The sequence below is a fragment of the Ochotona curzoniae genome, unplaced genomic scaffold (genome assembly GCF_017591425.1).
Source record: "Ochotona curzoniae isolate NIBS_2020 unplaced genomic scaffold, NIBS_Ocur_1.0 scaffold_3890, whole genome shotgun sequence".
NCBI lineage: Eukaryota > Metazoa > Chordata > Mammalia > Lagomorpha > Ochotonidae > Ochotona > Ochotona curzoniae.
This window is the reverse complement of record NW_024467115.1, coordinates 4838617-4860617: the sequence shown is the minus strand read 5'-3', so window position 1 is coordinate 4860617 and position 22001 is coordinate 4838617. Positions and strand designations below refer to the sequence as shown.

At 38.5% G+C, this 22001-nt stretch overlaps 1 protein-coding gene across 1 annotated transcript in view; it reads right to left on the bottom strand.

The window, feature by feature from the left end:
• Positions 1 to 18871, bottom strand: part of PKIB (cAMP-dependent protein kinase inhibitor beta) — a 119081-nt gene extending 100210 nt beyond the window's left edge. Inside the window, exon 1 of the mRNA XM_040965221.1 lies at positions 18584 to 18871. The gene's annotated coding sequence lies outside the window, so the exon portion shown is untranslated. The remainder of the gene's footprint in view (positions 1 to 18583) is intronic.
• Positions 18872 to 22001: the final 3130 nt, after the last annotated feature.

Here is a 22001-nt window from a genome sequence, read left to right as displayed (position 1 = left end):
AATGATAATATATGATAAAAAAAAAGTGAAGAGACCACTCTGAAAATTTAAATAGCTTCTCTTATATGTTTCAATGATATTGTATTACAGGATCCAAGATGGCTAAACAGAGCAAAAGACATGCTAATTTTGATCAGAGGAAGGTAACAGAAATAAAACGGAAGTACATTCCCATGGGAGAGTTGGGGAGAAGTTTGAACTGGGAAAGCCATAGAAAGAAGAGAGATATTATGGAGCAGCATGAATTGTGCACATGCAGGCAGCAACAAGTGGGAACACCATCTGTGACTGTCACAGCCATCTTAGACTGAGATATAAAGAAGTGTGCGGGCCCGGCAGCATGGCCTAGCAGCTAAAGTCCTCACCTTGAACGCCCCGGGATCCCATATGGGAGCCTGTTCTAATCCCGGCAGCTCCACTTCCCATCCAGCTCCCTGCTTGTGGCCTGGGAAAAGCAGTCAAGGACAGCCCAAAGCCTTTGGACCCTGCACCCATGTGGGATACCTGGAAGAAGTTCCTGGCTCCTGGCTTTGCATGGGCACAGCACCGGGCATTGCGCTCACTTGGGGAGTGAACCATTGGACGGAAGATCTTCCTCTCTGTCTCTCCTCCTCTCTGTATATCTGACTTTCCAATAAATAAATAAATTAAAAAAAAAAAAAGAGGTGTGCACCAGCCCATGTCACCAATATTATCCAAGGAGAACCTTGTAGACCACACTTTGAGTCAGGCTTGACCACTAGCAAGGGACAGTGCTCACCTAAACCTGTGGAGAGCCAAAAGCTTGCCCAGTAAGTAGCAGAGAAGAGGCATCCTCTTAATAAGGCTAGTAGAGGTTATTGAAGCGTGTATGCACTAGACTAGGGGATTTTTTATAGAAGAATAAAGCTGTAGTCTCCACTGACTTTGATCTTGCCATAGGGTTTTTAGGAAGCACGGAGCTACTTGGGACTGAGAACTGTCTTCCTTTCCTTGCTCTATCACAGGTTCCCAGAATGGAGCTGCCAGAATAGAGTAGCAATAGACAGCTGGCTCTGGGAACACGGCTCCTCTCCTTTACTATATGACAGGCTCAAACGGCTGAGAGATCATGCCCACCATGCCCTCTCCACTGATGAAAGGAGAGGAGATCTACTACATCCAACCTGGGCGTCACCATGGAGACGTGCTGTGCACTCAAGCACAGAGTGGTGGTCGTTGTCCTTGTTGAATTATTTTTTTCTTAAACTTAAAATAGTGTGTGAGCTAGATGGGATAATATGAAATGATTTACCACATGTCTTTTAGAAGTTCGTGAGTGTGGAACCAGAAAATGTACAAGAAGATTCATTCAGTCAAATGGCAGTATAACTCGGGCCTAATTTGGAGAACTATACAGGTATCTTAAGTACAGAAAGTACAAAGCCACAATAGACAAGGTCAGAAAAGGTCATCACCATACATTACGTTAAAACTTTCAAAAGTAAAGAGCAAAGATCCTAAAATATGCACAAGAGAAACACCACATCACCTTCAAAGGATCTCCAATTATACTGACAACTTATTTTTCACCATAAACCTAACAGGCTAGGATAGAATAAGAGCCATGGAAAAAAAAACCTCCACAGCTGAAAATACCATTCACAATGAACTATATACATATTATATATATATAATATTATATATATAATATTATACTATATATATTATATTGTATGTTTACCTATGGAATACATGAAATCTATTTTTAATAGAAATTAATTATAAATGCAAAACATTGTCATTATTATTAAAAGAATGGTTCAGTAGTACTGTAATTGATGGCCTGAGACACATTAGTATGTTTGCATGTATGTGTGCAGGACTTGGAGAAAAATTTTAGATTTTTGCTTGTACTTAGATAACATAGGTTTAGGGGCTGGTGCTGTGGCACCATGAGTAACCCTGTCTATGGCACCATCATCCCAGTTGCTGTACTTGTATCCAGTTCCCTGTTAATATACTGCGAAAGCAGTGGAAAATGGTACAAGTCCTTGGGACCCTAAAACACCTGGGTAATCTGGAGGAAGCGCCTAATGCGAAGCTTCAGACCATGTCAGCCTCAGCTCTGTGGACATTCGGGGAACTTGGGGAGTAAACCAGCATATGGAAGATTTTCATTCTCTTTCTCTTTCTCTCTCTCTCGTTCTCTGTCTCTATTCTTTCTGTGTATGTAACTCTGCCTTTCAAGTATATAAATAAATCTTTAATAAAAATAACAATAAATAGTACTCTTAAAGTGTGTAGACTCCAGTACCTACAAAGAGGCTTCCCCTTTATTTCCAAAAGAATCCCCCTCCTTTTCTGGAACCCTCTGGACTTGTGATCAAACAGTGCCAGCTCAAGGCCAGAAGCAATAGATGGAAGCACACTGGGAGAAAGGGAGATAAAAAGTGTATAATGCTTTTCTCCTACTTGTCTGGGTTATTTCCCAAACCTGATAGTTACAGTTCCACTACTTCACACATTAGCCTTTATATATGTAAGTCTGACTTTCCAATAAAAAAATCAAATATCAATATGATTTATTTTTATTGGAAAGTCAGACTTACAGAGAGAAGGAGATACAGAGAGAAAAATCTTCCACTCACTAGTTCACTCCCCAAGTAGCCACAGGAACAGCCAGGACATGAACTGGTGCCTATATGGGAACCTGGCGCATGTAAGGTGAGGAATTCTAGGCTACTGCGCTGGCCAACACATTAGCCTTTGATGTAACGGTTATTCCAAAATATAATGAAAGCATTATATTTTAGCATTATATTTTGGCCTAAAAATGTTTTCCTGAAGAAAAACCACTTTTCAACATGGACAACTTCAAATCCTAGAACCAGAATTCAGCCTTCTTACAAAAGCAATTTTTCATGTACTTCATGGCATGCTAAAAATAGAGCAAGATCCTGTCTTAATGAATTGCTATTTTCTGACCTTTCTATAAAGAAGAAAACTCAAGGGCTTATCTCAAATATTAGTTGCAAATTTTTGTGTTTATGTTCAACCAAATACTTTACCATCCAGGTTCACTTGACCAAAATAGAATTAGCTTATTGGTTTTTCTCCAATGTAAATATTGGCTTTCACTAAATAATGTTAATAGGGAACATCACATATTTCCTGCAGCACAGAGAAAAATTGCTTCTCATTGACCCAGAAAATTTCCCTTACAACTGAATCTGAAGGAGAATGAAACTGGAATGAAAGGCTTTAAAATGAAAATCCTTGCTGCCATAGCTACCTGCCCGTTCCCCAAGTTCACGTTTAATTAAATTTACACCAGTAATCTGTAAATGACTTGCATGTTCACAGAACATTGTCATCTTCTTTGGTTCCAAGGTCAAATACTTATTGCTAACAACCTGGTGCTTCTGAGGGTAACTTGGCCCCCTAAGAACTGTATTGCTTCTCCCATGAGGGTGGGCCCTTCAGTACTATAAAACTCCTGTGGGAGGATGCACCACCATGGAGCCATGGTTGCTCAGCAACAGCCCCTTATGACTGCTCCATGGGACTGCTAGGCAACGGAGCTAAGTCTGACCCAGCTGTTCCTTGTATGCTCCCAGCTCAATGTCTCTCACCTAGCCATGTTAGTAGGAGGCTAGAAGCCCTGAGTGGCTACTAACATAATCTATATGCATACTTCTCAGAACACTCCCCAACTGTCGTTAGATAAAAATCAGAGCAAACCTCCCACAACCCTAATTGATACCCTTGAAAGTATCCTCAATTTAAATTCCATCTGTAGAGCTTTAGAGAAACTGAAACAAAAACTAAAATATCAAAACCAGAATCTGCTAGCAAAGAAAGCCCAGCAAAATGAAATAAAATGAAAGCCATTCTGTTTTAAATCACATTTAAAGTGCTACTTTCAAAGCTTTCAGAATTTCAAAGAAATTGTCTATTTAAATATTTTGTCTTCACAGACGAAAAAGTGAACTTAAGAGTTCAAGTTAAATCACATTAGTATAGCATCAAAACTGTTCCTAAAAGATTTCAACACATAACTCAGTGCAGCAATTGCTAGGAAGGGTTTTCCATTTCGATCTACAATGAAACTACATTTACATTTCAGGTCTTACTGTCTCCTATATTATACACTCTAAATGTAAACAAATCTAAATCAGTCATATTTTCCCATCTATATCTGGCCTTCCTTTTAGAAGGTCATTTACAAACAAAAACAAAAACAAACAAACAAAAGAAGGTCATTTACCCAATCAATCTAAAAACTTGCTCAAAACATGAGTCCAATCCTATACATATTTTCCTTAATGCCCCTTATCTGTCATGCAGAAGAATAATATGCTGCGAGAGATATGGGTTTCCAGCATGAACACCATAGTAAAAGGAAGATTCCATTACTATCCTAACAGAGAACCTACAGTCATGACCAAGCTTTTCACATTTAGCAATGATATACACATACGCAGCACTTCTCAACCTGTTTCCCGTTCAATTCCCAGACATGTTTGCTGCTATTCTGTATTGTACAGCTTCCACAACGTTGGGTTAATTGTACTTCCACAAGCACAACATGCACTTTAAATCTCTTTGCTCCGCCTGGTATTCATTCACTTTTGCCTGGCAAACTTCTGGTTATCTCAATTGCTAGCAACAACATCACCTTCTCAGAGGAAATGATTCTTGATTTTAGCATTACATAAAACCACCACTGAGCCAGTTTATATATGAGTCATACTGAGATTTTGGCTTTAGTCACAATATTTTGCAATTAATTTTCTACCCAATATTAGTCTTCTGCTCTTTATGGATTAGGACTTTATTCTTTTCTATCTGCTTCCTTGGCACCTGGCCTATTCTTTAGCATTAAAAAGGTGTTTATACAAAAATTTATTCATGACAACAGAACAATTCTATTTGGATAAACAATAAAATATGTGAGAACTGGACATCTTCTCATTTTTAACTTCCAATTTCCTAAAATGCCACTAACGTATATGATATTAGGAATGTGTCGTAATGTAATCCAAAAACTAAAACAAAACTCAATCTCCTAACTTTCAGTTGCTCTTCCCACTTCATGATGAGGACTGTATAACCAGACACTCCAGAAATAAAGTAATTCATCCAATAAGATGGCATAATAAATTATAAATAATCAGCCAGCCAGCTTCCTCTAACAGCATACAAGAAACTCAAAGGAGACTTATGGTCAGGTGCTATATCTGTCTCAAGGAAAGTAGTTTCCCACTCAGATCAGCAACTTTTAAAGCAGTAATGCATGGATACTGGTGCAATTGAAGCAGGAAAATAATTAAATTGTTGTTTTAAAATTAAGATTAAAAATTCATAGCTCAGCAAGAGAAATACAAGTTATTCTAATTTTAAAATCTCTAAAAATGCAAAAACACTGTTTATTTGACATCTGCCTCCCTCAAAATCTTAATTAGGGAATTAAGTATCAACATGAGTGAATAACATATAGAAGCCCCTGAATGAACCAGTCAGGTACAATACTGCAAAGCCACTCAACCTCTAATCTCACAAACTCAGGAGCCACTGATATAAATAAGCCTCTGTTTTTATGCTTTTGTCAGAACTTCTTAATTTTATGCATATGCTTGTGCAATCACAGCACATCAAATGTTTTGATACTTGTGATTATCTAAATTAAACCAAACGGCACAAATTCTAATCACAACTGAAATTATTTGCCTCCTATGTGGACAAATTCAGAAAAAAAACCTAATTCTATTATGAGTTGGTGGGTTCCATGTACTGCTAGCACCAAATTAGTACTACTGCAACTGTTTGGTTACATAGCAAAAGTACTCTTAACCATATATCTAGGAAATTTTGCTTGCTAGCAAAATTTGTTTACTACATTGTTTACACATTAAACACATCATAAAATAGAAAAAAGGATGGATGGATGGATGGATGGATGGATGGATGGAAAGAAGGAAGGAAGGAAGGGAAAGGATATGCAATTTACTCAATATGGTGATAAAACAGCTGAGACAGCACGATTAATTCCAAAGCTCATGTACTGTTATCCTCTTTATACACTACCTTTGTTGGATGACCACTTGACATTACACATTCATGTTGAATTTGCCATAGCCAAAATCCTTTTGCATTTTAGATTCTGCTAATAACTTTTAATATTCTGTTTTTAAATGTATATGATTGGTTGCTGTATTTACCCATATATATTCAACATGTGAAAATAATGTTTGATTATGCAAATTTTTAAAAACTTTCAAAGATTCCCATTAGCTATAAATGTAAACCCCAAATCTTCATTTATTTATTTACAGTTCTTAATTACATTGCCAATCTATTTATCTATATTTATCTTTTTTTTTAAAGATTTATTTTTATTATTTTTTCATTGGAAAGGCGGATAGGCGGATATACAGAGAGGAGAGACAGAGAGGAAGATCTTCCGTCCGATGATTCACTCCCCAAGTGAGCGCAACGGGCCGGGCCGATACTATGCCAATCCGAAGCCAGGAGCCTCTTCCGGGTCTCCCACGTGGGTGCAGGTTCCCAAAGCTTTGGGCCGTCCTTGACTGCTTTCCCAGGCCACAGGCAGGGAGCTGGAAGGGAAGCAGGGCTGCCGGGATTAGAACCGGCGCCCATATGGGATCCTGGGCGTGCAAGGCGAGGACCTTTAACCACTTGCGCCACCGCGCCGGGCCCTATCTATATTTATCTTTTACATTTTCCTAAAATTCAATATTGCTCTCTCCCATTCTTTTCTGTATTTGTATTTTTCTTGACTCTTTTCTCAATCAAGAATGTTTCTTTATTGATTGAGACTACATTCATTCTTCAAGGGCCACTCCAATTACTACATCCTCTATAAAATTTTTCCCATTACCTCAAAGTTTATTTTTGTTTGGTTGTTTGTTATTTTTTGAACCTGTCATTGATACTGTCTCAACCCAGATGTCTCGAAGAATGGAACTTGCATTATTTTTAACATATTGTTTACCCAATACTATGTCAATTAATTCCATAATGTTGTATAATGATACTGAGGCCTTGTTGGGGCTTTTAACTGACCGGATCTTTACTCTGTTAGACCTATCTTCAGACCATAGAAGGTCTCCCCAAGAGGCCACTGAACTTATCTGGACAATAGGACACAGAACTTTATGCTAGGCATGTGTTTGCAAGCAATGAATCTCAACTGAACTTGATCTATGGTTATGCAACAAGGTGGAGGAATCCACCATGGGGGGAGGGGTGTGGGAGGGGTGGGGGGAATCCCCAGCGCCTATGGAGCTGTACTACATAATACAATGTAAGCAACAATAATAAAAAAAAAAAAAAAAGTTTATTTTTTTCATATTTGAAATATCTTAACGCTTCTTTCTTTCATGATACCTGTTACACTCTGCCTCAAAGGAAAGTCGTATATATCATCTTCCCTAACCTTGCCAAACACAATTTTATGCTTTTCATAGAAAAGAAGGAATGTCACTCATTTCTATATGTATAGCATCACTAAAATCCAATATCCAAGGACTGAGCATATAACCTAGTAGTCTCGCCTGGCAGTTAGGGTATCTGTGTCCTATGTTGGAGCAATTGGTTTTGTTGCTCTATTTTGTCTCCTGACTACCAGCTTCCTATCAATGGAGACAGCTCAAGCTGGGTCTCTGTCACAGTTCAGGAAATTGTTAATTTCTAGCTTCAACCCTGTCTGAGCCTTAGCCACAGCAAGCAGTTAAGGAGTGAGCTAATGAATAAATGACTCTCTCTCTCTCTCCCCTTCTCCCTCCCTCCTTTCCTCTCTCCTTTTCAAATTAATTAATTTAAAAAAATATCTGCATCCAGAAAAAACACTTCCTGATAAATTTTTGTTTGGATTTAGTTAACTATTCATCTTAAAAGTGTATATACTGACAAAATTCACTAAAAACTTGAATAGAAAATCTTTATAACCATCCTCAGACATAAACTTGAAAATTAATGGACACTTGTACAAGAAAAATATAAATTTTACACTCTAGTTAGAGTAATATATGCTGTCATAATAAAGAATGAAGTCATAATACTCATATGTGTACGATCACATTGACAAAACCTGCTGCCTCAAGAAGTGAAGTCACATGAATAGTTAAAAGCTGAGCTGACTGCACAAAAAAGCTTTTTAATTTCTAGTTTATCCATTTTTTCACTATCACATCCCAAATTATACTTCAATGTGTTTTCAATTTTTACCACATAAATAATTACGCAGGAAAGAAAGATTCACTGTCTATTCTGATTTTTTTTCCCTCTAAAACATTACTTGGACAAGGAGAATTTGAAAAAAAAAATGCATTAGTGATACTTAAACAGAATTATATTGGACATTATTTATATGACACATACTTAAACTACAAAAAAACTATAGTAATGAATAATGACTGTTTAGTAAAAATAGATGTAAAGCTGTATACACTAATAATGCTTACAATTTTTACAATTCAGAAAGTCCTGCCGATTTATTCAGAGCCCATTAATGTCTCGTGTTATTTTTTCATCTTCTTGCCACTAGTTTGGGGAACAGTAGTTTGTATTCTGATCGCACTATCTATTCCCACTTTGAAGAGTTTTCACTCCTCTACTCAATGAGGTTCATTTGTTTCCAAGAGCGAAGCCCAAGACCAGGCAAAACAAGCCTCCACTGAGTATGGCTCATCCCTTCTTTCCTGCCCCTTCTCCCAGACACAGGAAGAAGAAAAAGAAAATTTGGAAACAATGGTCTCACCAACTTTCCCCTAATCTTCAACCCATCCTACTCTAATAAATTATACAAACATCACCAAAAATAAAATTTAAAAAACAAAACAAGCAAACATAAAAACACAAGTCTCCAAATGCCCCTAGTTTCAGTGATGGATGTCCTGGTTTTTCAGAAATGTTGTAAATTGTTTGATTTCGGTAAATCGTTGTTTCAGTCCAACAGGCTTAATACATTTCCCCAACCATAACAAATATTTTGATAATGGACTTATGATGCAAATCACTCCATTCTAAAGTTGATGCTAAAGATAATAAGTACAGACACTATTTTTTTCCCATGGACTATATCTTGGAAAGTTAGTCCTACAATTGTCAATACATATTTTGTCAACAGAAATGAAAGCAACTTGAAGGAGAGTAGAATCAAGAACTGACAAGAAACCTGGTCCTTATAAAATAAGTAGAGCTCAGGTTATTATTGAAGTGCTCAAGGTATTATTAAAGTATGAGTGTTTCAGTCACATAAATCTAATAAATCCCTCTTTATTATACCAATTTGACAATGGGTAACCACAATATTTCCAAGAGTGAGCCTAACTATCTGAGCTTCTCAATCTACAACGAATTAAAAGATTTATATAAAAAAGAAGATACAGTAATAGCTTCCAAAAACTCCATGTAAAACATTAGCTTGCAGTCTAAAATTGAAGATACGGGTGACTTCAAACAACAGAATTAAAAATTTTTAGAAATATATGGTGTTTAAGCCAACAGCTTATACTAGATACCATCTTGGGAAACTCCTCAGTCCGAGAATAATCGGCAGAGTTAGGCTACATAGAAGCACAAGGATCATTTCAGTGACTTGCATAAATAAAAAGGGATCAGTTGTTCCATCATGGAGAACTCAAATAAGGAGAAATTAAGGCTCAGGAGTGACTATGATTGAAGGGGAGAGAGTGGTAAGGGACTAGTCAGAAGTGCACAGACATCTTATATTCTCCTGTGATTTGTGCTATTGTAAACAGGAATCACACTGAGAAACATCTCACTTGAAGCCCTAAAATTAGTTATCCCAGTGGTGTCAAAGGACAAGTATAGGCACGCATACTAGGGCTGGTGTGCAAAATGAACACAGAATGCCAGGGCCAGAGACTTTCTGAATTTAAGATTTTTGAGAAAGGGGAACTTTTATGTGATCACAATCACAAAGGGTGACTGCAGAAAATGTCCCATGAGAAGAGGTAAAAGAACAAAAAGTTGCAACCATTTCTCTTTTATCTCTAATTTTAAATTGTTGTTCCCTGGTGACTCTCAATGCTGATATGGCTGAGGGGATGCTTTACTCATCTTCTTGGGAATGGCTCTTTTTTGTTTCAATTTGCAGTTTTTGGTGTCAAATTATTTTGCTGTGAATTTTATCTTTTCATACTTCTTGGTCATTTGTATCTTTTTCAATAAATTCATGTTGATTCGTTAATTCATCATTCATAAGAGATGGTGTGATTGCCTGTAAACACATGATAATGTAAATGTCCCTTTCGACACTGTTTTTGTTACATCGCATGGGTAACGATGTTTTGTTTTTACTTTAATTTCTTCAGCACCACACGGGTCATGCAGTAGCATCAATTTCTACAAGAAGGTATTTGATTTTATTTTTTAACACTCTAACGACGCATTGGCATTTTTGTAGTATGTTCTTTAACTTCATGTTGATGAAAATTCACTGTCTTTCTCCCAATTGTGGACTGTGTTTACTGGTTCTGTGTTTAAGTGGATGTATAACAGAACTGCAGTAGAGACTGACATGTTCAGATGTGGGGACAAAACGCAGTATGTCTCTCTGCATCCAAACCAAAGATAGACTCCCAGTGAAACAGCTGAAAATATCTTGACAGTAGGATGCTGGACTCTCTGACATTGTCCATGCCTACAATGTCAGAAAACACTTCAATAACAGCTTTGTGAAGGACCACCCACGGTAGTACTAGAGGGGAAATCAGTGAGGGGAGGGGGGAACTTGGGGAGAGGCGTGGGAAATCCCAGACCTTGTGGAACTGTATCATAAAACAATAAAAAATATTTAAAAGAAAGAATATGAAGTGCAAGCAAATGAGAGTCTGTGATGTTAGTTATACATATCATATGACATCACCAGATCGGAACATTAGAGTGGAAGAACAAGAAATGTTTAGTGAAGGAAAGGTTTGTACAGATAGTATATAAATGATATAGATGAAAAATACTAGATGATGATATAGTATGACCCAAAGGAGCAGGAGTACAATACAACGCAATAATACAGGTCTAGAAGTGGTCTATGGAGCTACAGGGGCAAACAGTTCCCTCCATACTCTGAGATTCATTAAATATGGAATAATAAACTATCTCTGGCATTTCTATTGGCTCAAAGGAAAATGCGATATCCAGGGTATCAGGTTTCAGCAATTAGTGGAATCAGTGGCACTACATACCACAGAAGAATTCATTAGAGTTGTATAGGTGTTCTGTACGGTCTGACAGAAAAGTGGAGGTTTTTCATTTTTTTTTTTTTATTTGCAAAGGATAACTACCAAGAGATGAATGGAGACTGAGAGAGATAAAGAGAATTTTCATCTGCTGGTTCACTTCCCAGATGGCTGCAACAATCAGGGCTGAGCCAGGCTAAAGCCATGAACTCAAAATTTTATGTTTCCCATGTTGTGTGCAAGGGCACAAACATTTAGGTCATCTTTCACTGCCCTCCCAGGAGCATTAGCGGGGAGCTGGATTGAAAGTGGAGACTAACGGGTGTTCACCTGAGACACTGGCCTTGCAGAAGGCAGCTTAACCCATTACCTAGGAAAGTCAGAATAGCTTTTAAGGAAGAATAAAAGGAAGGAATCGGGTTAGAGAAGAGGTAGAATATAATATAATAAATTTTCAAGGCAAAGGAAAGGGAAAAATGGGCAAATGACAAAAACATAAATTTAAAGCATTAGAAAATTATCTGTTGTTTGGCAAAGTTAACAGAATTTATGTTCCAATCCTGGTAATAGGAGGTTTTAGGAAAGCCAGCAGCTATGATATAGAGCATTAACTTTTTTTCTTTTTTTCCTTCTGGGACTCAGGTGGTGAATGACAGATGTGGATTTAGATTGCTCAAGGAAGCATTTGAGAGCCTGTAGTCACAGGCAGGAATGATAACAAGAAAGTACACGTGTGGAAAGCCTTACAATAAAATGACAACTACGTGGAAAGTATGTTTCAAAACAGGTGCAAGAGCAAGGTAGCATGGAATATTATTTCAAATGTATAAAGAATAAATATACTTACAGAACAAACGGATTCAAGACAAGAATAGATATTAAAAGATAATATTAAAGTTAACCTCTATTTCGTTCCTTACTAAAACAAATAACAAAAGAGTAAAGACTTTAGGAGAAACAACTGGCATCAAAATACAGCGAGCAAATGTTAGTGAAGAACCCGGCACTGTGGCGCAAGTGGTTAAAGGTCCTCGCTTTAAACGCCCAGGATCCCATATAGGCGCCAGTTCTAATCCCGGCAGCCCCGCTTCCCTTCCAGCTCCCTGCCTGTGGCCCAGGAAAGCAGTCGAGGACGACCCAAAGCTTTGGCACCCTGCACCCGCGTGGGACACCCAGGAGACTTCTGGCCTCGGATCAGCATAGCATTGGCCGTTGTGCTCACTTGGGGAGTGAATCATCGGAGGGAAGACCTTCCTCTCTGTCTCTCCTCTCTGTATATCCGCCTTTCCAATAAAAAAATAATAAAAATAAATCTTAAAAAAAAAGTTAGTGAAGAGTTTTATAAGTGAAAAAAATCCCCTCAAGATTTGTGAGAATAAATTGAGAGATTTGACACTAGAGAAATTAAGGAGTCTACACAGCAATGTGTCCTAAGCAGTTAATAACAAAAAGTTATTTAAATATTGCAGCCAAACAAATGTACAGAGTTAATAGCTTTCTACGGACAAATAATAGAATAGAATAATTCATAACATTACATCCAAAATATTCAATAAATATATTGGCAAGCTTAAAATATTTAGCTGCACTACCAAAGAAATATAAATATGAGCTATACTTACACACTGATTTCAAAATTCAAACATTTTGAAACATTAGTATGTAAGTAAAAATTTTGTTAGTGTAAATTGTATGGGCTTTTTGCAAAAAAATATGCAAAACACATTAAAAATATTTTACAAAATAATGTCCTTTGTCCCAGTAATTCTACATAAAAATTCACTAACAGAATCAATCACATATGTGTATATAATGTATAACAGCTATGAACTTTTGTAAATTTATCTAAATAGACTCATTGAGACAAATGACATGATTTTATATTAAGTGCAAAATTTAGTTTGACTCTGTGTCCATCTGGACCTACCCAATTTTCTCCTCTAGCTTTCACCTATAATCCCGGGTTGAGTTTTCAACATTGCATGGCTGTATTCTTTTACTTTCTTCTTTTCTCCACTTCCCAATCACAATACCATTATTCTCACTTTCTACTTTTCAGAAATGCTAGACCCAGTCAGAACTATAATTTGCAGCACTTACACTGCACATTTTAAAGATCAATAACTCTTATTGCCAGTGCTGTGCCCCTTTTGCCCTCTTCTTTTTAATCCCCAAGGAACTCACTCTCCAGGCTTCCTATTTCTCCCCTCATTTACATTATTGTCAGAGAACATTCCATGGTTTTATTTACCTCCTGCATGCCAGTGTCGATTGATTCTACATCTCTTGAGTTATACAACAACTTCTTGAATATTTCTATCTATGATCTATCTTTTATTCATTATCATTCTTGATACCTACTTGATTCTTTTTATAGGGCTGCTATAACAAATTGAAAGAAACTGAGTGGCTAATGGATATGAGTATGTCCTCACACAGTCTGAGAGGCCAGTAGCCCGAAAGTAAAGGTATCAACAAATTGATTTCTTTCATGAAGACAATCTGCTCCATGCCATTCTCTAAGCTCCTGGTGACTGCCAGCAAACACAAACATCCCTTGACTTGCAACTTCATACCTTCCATGTCCCTCCCCCTCTACATGTTTCTGTCTCTGTGTAACTTCTCCTCTTGTAAGGAAAAAGTCATATTTCTTTATCAGTCTATTTTACTCCAATATGAGCTCATTCTAACTAATCTTATCTACAATGACTCTGTTCTAAATAAAATCAGGTTCTGAGGCTCTGGGGAGCACATGAGTTTGGAGAGACACTATCCAACCCAGTAAACCCACCAAAGTTGTCTGCATTCTTACCTTTTCACATTAATAAATAGTGGCTAGCCATCAAGTTCAAACCACGAATCTGAAAAACACTTTATTCTCATCTACTCCAAATGTCATATCCCAATGCTCCCAAGAGCAAATCAGTTTCAGTTCCTAATATTTCTAGAATCTGAATGCTCTTCATACCTAATTCTGCTTCCTGGATTAAAGCTTTGAGATATCTTGCTTGGATTCCGGTGACAGTTTGTCCAATACTCAGACTTGATACAGACAATAAAAACATACAGAACTCCATGGCAAGTTAGAAAGACATACAAGCAGGATTTGCTGTTGTTCTCTACTGTGAAAAATTCCTGTTTCTTCACTGCAATGCTCACAACTGTGGTAGACAGCCTTCCTTGAGATAAGAAGATCTAAGAGACAGAGTGGTTTATAAGAAATGAATGACTTTTATAACTTCTTTGACCAATCCAAGCCTCAGAGGATGACAAAATCCATCACATATATAATCCGATTTTTTTATCAGCTATGAAGGCATCTTTAGAAAATGTGGATGAGAGGGTGCTTTTAACATGTTTTTATATATTTTTTAACTCTGTGCATTAGTTACCACAGACTGGCTTATTTCACTAAGCATCAATTTCTAATTGCATCCTTTTGAAGGTAGAGAGCAAGAGAAGGAGAAAGAGATAGAGAGAAAGACATATCCATTCCCCAAATGCTCACAATGGTGAGGGCTAGGCTAAGCTGAACCGAAGAGCTAGGAAGTGAATCCAAATCTCCCACAAGGCTGGCAAAGATCCAACCTCTTCAGCTGTCACTCACTGGCTCCTGGGATATACATTGTTCAGAAGCGGGAATGGGAACTGGATTCAGGAATTAAATATGGGCAGGGGTATCTTAAGGAACAGGACAAATGCCTTCCCCTATTTTAAGCATTGTGAGGGATGATATGTTACCTGTCCTAGAGGCTCCATAATTTAAAAACTCACTCTCAAGGCCTTCAAAGTGGCATAGTAGGTAAAGCTGCCATCTGCAATGCCAGTATCCTATATGGGCAAAAGTTTGCCTATTGCCTGCTCTACTTCTGCTACAGCTCCCTGTGAATGGCCTGGAAAAACAGCAGAAAATCATTTATTTGGTCACCTGAGACTCTTATGGGAGACCTGGATGAAGCTTCTGACTCCTGGTTTCAGCCTGGCTAAGAGTTGGCCATCTGGGGAATGAACCACAAAATGGAAGCTTCTCTCACTCTCTCCCCCTCCCCGCCTTTCTCTTTCTCTCTCTCACACACACACAACTTGATTTTCAAGTAAGTAAATTTTTAACAAAGAAAAAACCCTATTCTCTTTGTTAAAAAAAATAAATATAATGAACTAATGTAATTTCATGGATTGTAAACCATCTTATTTATACACACACACATACACACACGTTCTGATATCAAGAATGGTGTTTCCTTTTTGTGAAATGTGTTAGCCCATTAAAATTAGTCTAGAAGAAAGTGTTTATGATCATTCAAATATAGGCATTCTTAGAAAATCTAGTTAACTCTTTTCTTTCTTCCAATTTTATTCCTGAATTTATCAGGTTGGTTCCCAGTTTTCGCCTTTATTTCATGTTCGTGTTGGCAGCACATATACTAAAATTGGAACAATAAGGAGACTAACATGGCCCCCTTTATTTCACCCAAACAAGGAAAATCTACAAATGAAATCTACAGTTAACTTTGCTGAGCTTCACATCCTGTGAGGGTGAGAATTCATATACATCACCCCTGCAGCTCCTGGTGCACAGAAGGAAGTAGGTCTGGGGAAAAGGAGAATGCAGGAGGCACCTGACAATGTCTCACGCCATCTGCCAATGCTTCTGCTGTTCTCTGAGGGAAAAGCAAAAGCCACATTGACTCCAACCTGTCTAAAGGCATCTTCACCTCTTTGGCCCATTCCTGGTCTGGAAAACTCTATTTCTAATCAATGCAAGGTTCAATGAACCAATTCTAGGTGAGAATATCTCCTCCTGTTCAGGAATATATGCAAATGTGAACCATTTCATTCTTCTGTAGGCAATCTCTGAACTCTTGTCTCCAACTAAACAGCCAACTTTGAGACACTATCACATCTTTAAGAGCTGGTGGACCTGGAGAATGCAAATCTATAATGCTCTAAAAAATCAATAATAAAAAGATGAGAAACCACTGACTTAACAAGCCATTCAAGGCTGAATCTCATTAACGCCATAAAACATACTCCTCAGACTACTTTCTTTTTCAATGTACACTGATGGAAATTTAGTCTTGATTAGGCCCTATTCAATGTCATTTAAGATTTTTAAAAAGCAGTATCGTACTTCTAAGAAATACTACAGCAATTTCCCCAAACTGTTGGATGTGTTTGAGCTCTATACTTAGAAAGAAGCAAGTATTTACTCTCCTTACATACATATCAAGTCAAGAAGCATTTATTGCTCCAGATCTCTGTAGAGATTTCTCTAACTCCTATTTGAAGTTCCACAAAGTTATTTAAAAATCAGACACAAATTTATTGTAAAACTATTTTATTCCACTGCTAAGGGCCTTCCTAAGGCAAATTAAATCCAATATACACACAAAGATCCACAAGTGAATGTTCTTAGCAGCAACATGATTCATAATAGACTCAAATTGGAAACAAGCCACTTATCCATCAACTAGTATATGGACAAAATATGGCATATACATACAATAAAATCAAATATTAATAGAAATCAATGACATGTATTAACAGATACTACAACAAGATTGAATTTCAAAAAACACTAAGTTAAAAGAAGCCATAAAAATGTATATGTAGTATGACATTCCACTTATATGAGATGTTCAGCTAGGGCCAAATATAGATAATGATAATTAGAATAATGATTGCCTGGAGGTGAATTGGGAACAGACACTAATTACAAATAGGCCTGAGGAATCCCACGAGATGATCAAAATGTTTTACAACCAACTTATGACGGCAGCTTTACAATTTGGTAAAATTTCTAAAGCTATTAAAAAGTCATTGAAAGGAGTGAGTTTCTAAAAATCATTAACCTTTTAAAAGGGTGGCTATTAAAATATCTAAATAACCCCAATAAATTTGTTTAAAAAAACACATTCTGTAATAAAAACTGTATGGAAACGTAAGTACTTGTAAAATAATATGAAAAAATCATATTCTTCCAACATTGATCTAAATAACTAAAAAAGAGAAAAATTCTTTACCAGAGAGAAATTGAACACATCTTAATATATTCTGTATAGGGTCCATTAGCTTTTGCTAATGTGTAGAAGGAAGTTGCAGTTAAAAGGTCATTTATTACTCACTTCAGCTTTGAAGATATCTTTTTTAGAAAAGAAGCTCTTTGGAGTGAATGTACAGAGGAGGTCACTGATAAACTAACAGTAAATAAAGGTTTTGAAGACATTGGGCCAACCAACCTTGATTCAGAACCCACTTCATCGCAGTGCTTCCTGTGGGCTTTGCGGTCATCAATTTGAATCTTGCCATCCAAATTCCACACTTTGCGAATATGTTATTTTATGCGATACTAAGAAGGAAGGCATTTTGTGTAGAGATAAAGTGGACAGATGGGTTTTGAATCTAAGGGTATAACAGAAATGTAGAACCCGAAGCAATACCAGTGCAATAGCAAACCGTTGCTAAGCCAAGCTTTTGAATGTTGCCAGCTGAACCTAAAGTGGTCCTCGACCTCGAATCCACCTTGTTGCTTCACAAAGACACCAGCTGATAACAGTACCTACCCGGTATTTGTTTCTGGGCTTCCAGTTTCTCAACCTCTTGCCAATTGCTTTTCTAAAAGGACTTGAATTCCTCAGGCTGACTCCCTGCTAAGAGCTCCACAAAGGGACGGCTGATTCTGACTGACTGGAAGTCACTTGGAAAGGACTTGTTTGCTTGGGGAGTGGGTAAGGCAGGGTCACCTTTCCCGGAAAGACAGCATCACAAGCTTTCCCCAAAGGGCCGCAGCTTCCTCAGTAATGCTCAGCGAAAACCCCAGGCCCTTGGCTTTCTCGGTCACTGCAACCTCCTGGCGCTTAAGTCCCGTCCCTACAGCCTAGAAGCAAGAAAAATCTAGCTTCACCTGGGGTCATCCGGTCATCCACTCTGTTATTTTCTCAAATGCACAGATTGGGGAGGTAAAGTGTACTGAGGCCCCAAACCCGGCGCCAGCAGAGCGGGATAGAACTCCCTTTTTGTTGATCTGGTGGCATCTTGACCTGGCATTGCTGGCGCTTGAGGAAAAGGGCTCAGCAACTTGACGGATCCACCAGTGCCCACCGTTAGGGAAGAGTTTGCAGAAAAGCAGATGAGCAAATCTATGAGTTGCGCCTGTTATAACTGGGCACCACCTCTCCCCACACAAGCACCCTGGTTTGAACGTTGAATGATGTGGCCACCCTAGCCAAAGCGACATCAGCTTTGAATTCGCCCGGTGCTCGTATAGGCAGAGTGGAAAATGACAAAGTTACACTTAACCACGTCTTTGCTCGCTCAGTCTCTCCGGACCCCACAACCTCCCCCACTTTCCTAACGGCGAATTTCATGGCAGCTCCGGCCCGTCGGGTACTTACCTGCGGCTCGCAGAACCGTCTCCCTTGTCTGGGCCAGGTCCGTTCCCTCGCCGGCTCTCAAAGGCAATTGCGCCGGGAGCTGCGACCCAGCTGCCGCTCGCTGACGCCTGCACTGTCTGCGGAGCTACCGCCGCGTCTGAGCCGTGGGCTTGGAGCGCAGCCAGGCGGCGGAGCGCGGAGGGAGCGCCCGCGGGTCCCGCCCCGCCCGGAGCCAGCACAGCTGCGGGAGAGGCCGGCGTTCCACAGTCCAAAAAACCGGCCGCCGCCGACGCGCCCTAAGGGGAGCGCAACCGCTGCATTTCCCTACTGGTGAGGCTGGCACAGCTCTCTTTTCCCCGAGTGTGTGTTAAAGCACTAATCGTCAGCGATTGTCTCTCAACCCTTGTCCTCTTTCCCTGCCGCTCCCAGTTCTGGGTGATTGTTGAACTGAGGAATTTGCTTTTTGTGTTTGCAAGGATTTGGCTCCCCACGCTGCTCCCTTCCCTTCACGTTTTCTGCTCTGAAGGCTTGTGCACCTGATGGCTGGGGCTGCAGGTGTTTGGAAAAGGCACGTGGCTTTCCCTTCTGCCCGGGGAATATGGTTCTTCACATTTATGGACAAATTAGCGAAGCAGATAGAACAGACACATGCAATGCAGAGAACTTTTGTGCAATAATAAAAAAAAAAAACAGAAAAACTGGATATGTCAAGTTTCACTTTCAAGCTCTCACTAAGGAAAGTGAAGTCCTATTGATGTGCCATAGACCCTTTCACAGCCATGCGAAATGGATGAAGATGCTACTGACAAGATTAAGGATCTCTTCTCTACCTCTTCTTGAAGCTATTTTCTCATGTGAACCCCAGAGGTTCCCTTAGATTTTTAAAAAGTGGCAACTACCATGGCAGGGGGCAGTCCTGGTGGGGATTATTGTGAGTTGCTCCTACTAGGCTACAACTCCCAAGTGTGCAGTGGGCAGGCTCAGGCTGGGCTGCAACATCCATTGGTTTGTGTAAAAGGGTTGGAGACAACTGACCCAGTAATTGCAACTAACAGTGTCCCCCGAAAGCCCATATGGGTAACTGACTGTGCCAGACCCTGTATTGGCATACATACAAGAATCAGGTATGGAATCACCTCAGATGAAGTTTCTTTGGGAATCTCCCCAACTGAACCGCTGGATTCAGAACTCCAGCTATGAAGGAAATCGCAGATTCCATGGTTTGACCGTGGAATGCATGTGTCAGAGCTGGGCCTCCACCGTCGCTTAGACAGAGTAGTGGACAGCATATTCAGATGCACATGTAGAATTTGGCAGCACACTGGAGGCTGCAAAGGACATATGGTACCATGGCAGAGGACAGAGGACAGAAAAAATTGATCAACTGCTCCAGCCAACAGTTGTCAGTGAATACCTGGGCAAACGGAGACTCTAAGGTGGACCAATGTCAGCTGGTGGAGTCTAGAGATTTCATCGTGATTGGAGTGGCAAAATCGGCAGCAATACAGAACTGTTGAACTATCAAAAGCACTTGAGCAGGACCCCCAGAGCATGCCCACACCTGGGACCATGGGATAGCTGGGAGGCTGGGTGTGGCTTTCATCTCTCCCCCAACCCCCATAAAGGAAGGAAAGAAGAGATTGTCAAACAATGGCCTCACCCACTTTTCTAAAGCCCTTGACCCTTTGCACTCTAAGCAAATATGTAAAAAGTATCAAAAACAAAACTTAAAAAGAAAAAAAGATAAAAGTAACCTCAACACTTCTCTGCTCCTTCACACTGTTCTCACCGTCCTACCCAAGGCCTTTCTACTTTCCACCTCACTATTAACATTCCTCTTTAGGCAAAATCTACGTGAAATATGAAAATATGAGCAGGAAGATAGTTCACATAATGTTTGTTTATAATATTACAATATGCTTCTTTAAATCATTTAGTATTCATATCCTTGCAAGGGAGTGTTATTGTACTTTCACACAATACAATGAGCCGAAGCAAGATTAGATCATGCGGAAAGGTTAAATAGCTAGGATGAGCCCTAACCAGTTTTGAACTCAGATTTTTCTGTCTTCGAGGCTGTGTTTGTGTAGGGAGAGGTGGCGCTCAGTTTAAATTACAATTTTTACTAAAGCTTGTGAACTTTCTAAATGGCAACACAGGTACACTTTGTTATCAGTGATACCATTACTTGTATGTTTATAGAAATATTAATCAATGAGAACAAGAGCTATGTTTATATTTAGTATAGCTTCAAACATTATGTTCAAGGGCACTATACTGTATTATGTAATATCATCACCCAAGGAAAATTATTTTAAGGTCTATTTATTTTAGAGATTCTATAAAAGAGAGTGGTATTAAAATCATTGAACTTACAAGCTACACTGCTGATACTGGATTTTTATGATTCTGCAATTGTATTCATAATACAAAATTGACTTTGTAAAATCTGTATGTTTGATTAATTTGATACAGCCATGAACCCTCAATGATATTACTTTCAGCCACATATTTGAAACAAGAGGAACACTGAAAAAGGGGATATTCTCAAAATCATAATATAGTACCTGCACGAAATAGATATTTAATATGTAGTTTTTCAGTGAATTAATAATAGCATTAGCTTCATTCATTTTCACTTAAGGCAAAGTGACTTAGGAAAAATCCTTTTTAACTTTTAAAAACTTTCTTAAACACAAAAAAATGTTTTATATGTTCAATTCTAGGAAGATAACCATAATGACACCCTTTCCCTCTGCTTTTTCCAATCTCTCACCTTCATTCTTTTTGTTTTTTTAATTTGCAAAGACATAATTTCAATGCACTCAATAATCACAGGAGCAATGCACCACTAACCATAGTATTCAACAAGCAAAAATTAGAAATCCCATTTCATGGGAATATAAATAAGGGTGAAAAACAACAATTGAATCATAAGATGCCCAGTTCATCCCACTTCTTTTTTGATATCCTATATTAACTACCATATATCAGAGAAAATCTGTGATATTTGTGTTTTAGGGACTAAATATAATTGTTTTACATTGCATCCATTTATCTACAAAATACAGTATTTCATTGTTTTAAATGGCTGCTTGATATTCCATAGTATATATGTGTCCCATTTCTTTATCCAGTCATTAGATTATGAAAATCCTATTTATGCACTTTTTTTCTGCATGAGTAGGTTGAACTTTTTGGTGGTCTCTCATTTCTACCAGGAAAATAAGAAGGTAATATAGTCAGATAGATATCCTGAAGGTTTAGCTGCTGTTGGGAATGTAGACAGCATGACCTAAGAAGTGATTTTGAGTTCAAGAAATGATGGTAACAGTAGTTTCATAAAATGGTACAAATATGTGTCAAATGTAAAACTCTAAGTGCAGAAACTTCAGCCAACCCATCTTTGTGATTATGACAAATAATGCTGATAGAAACA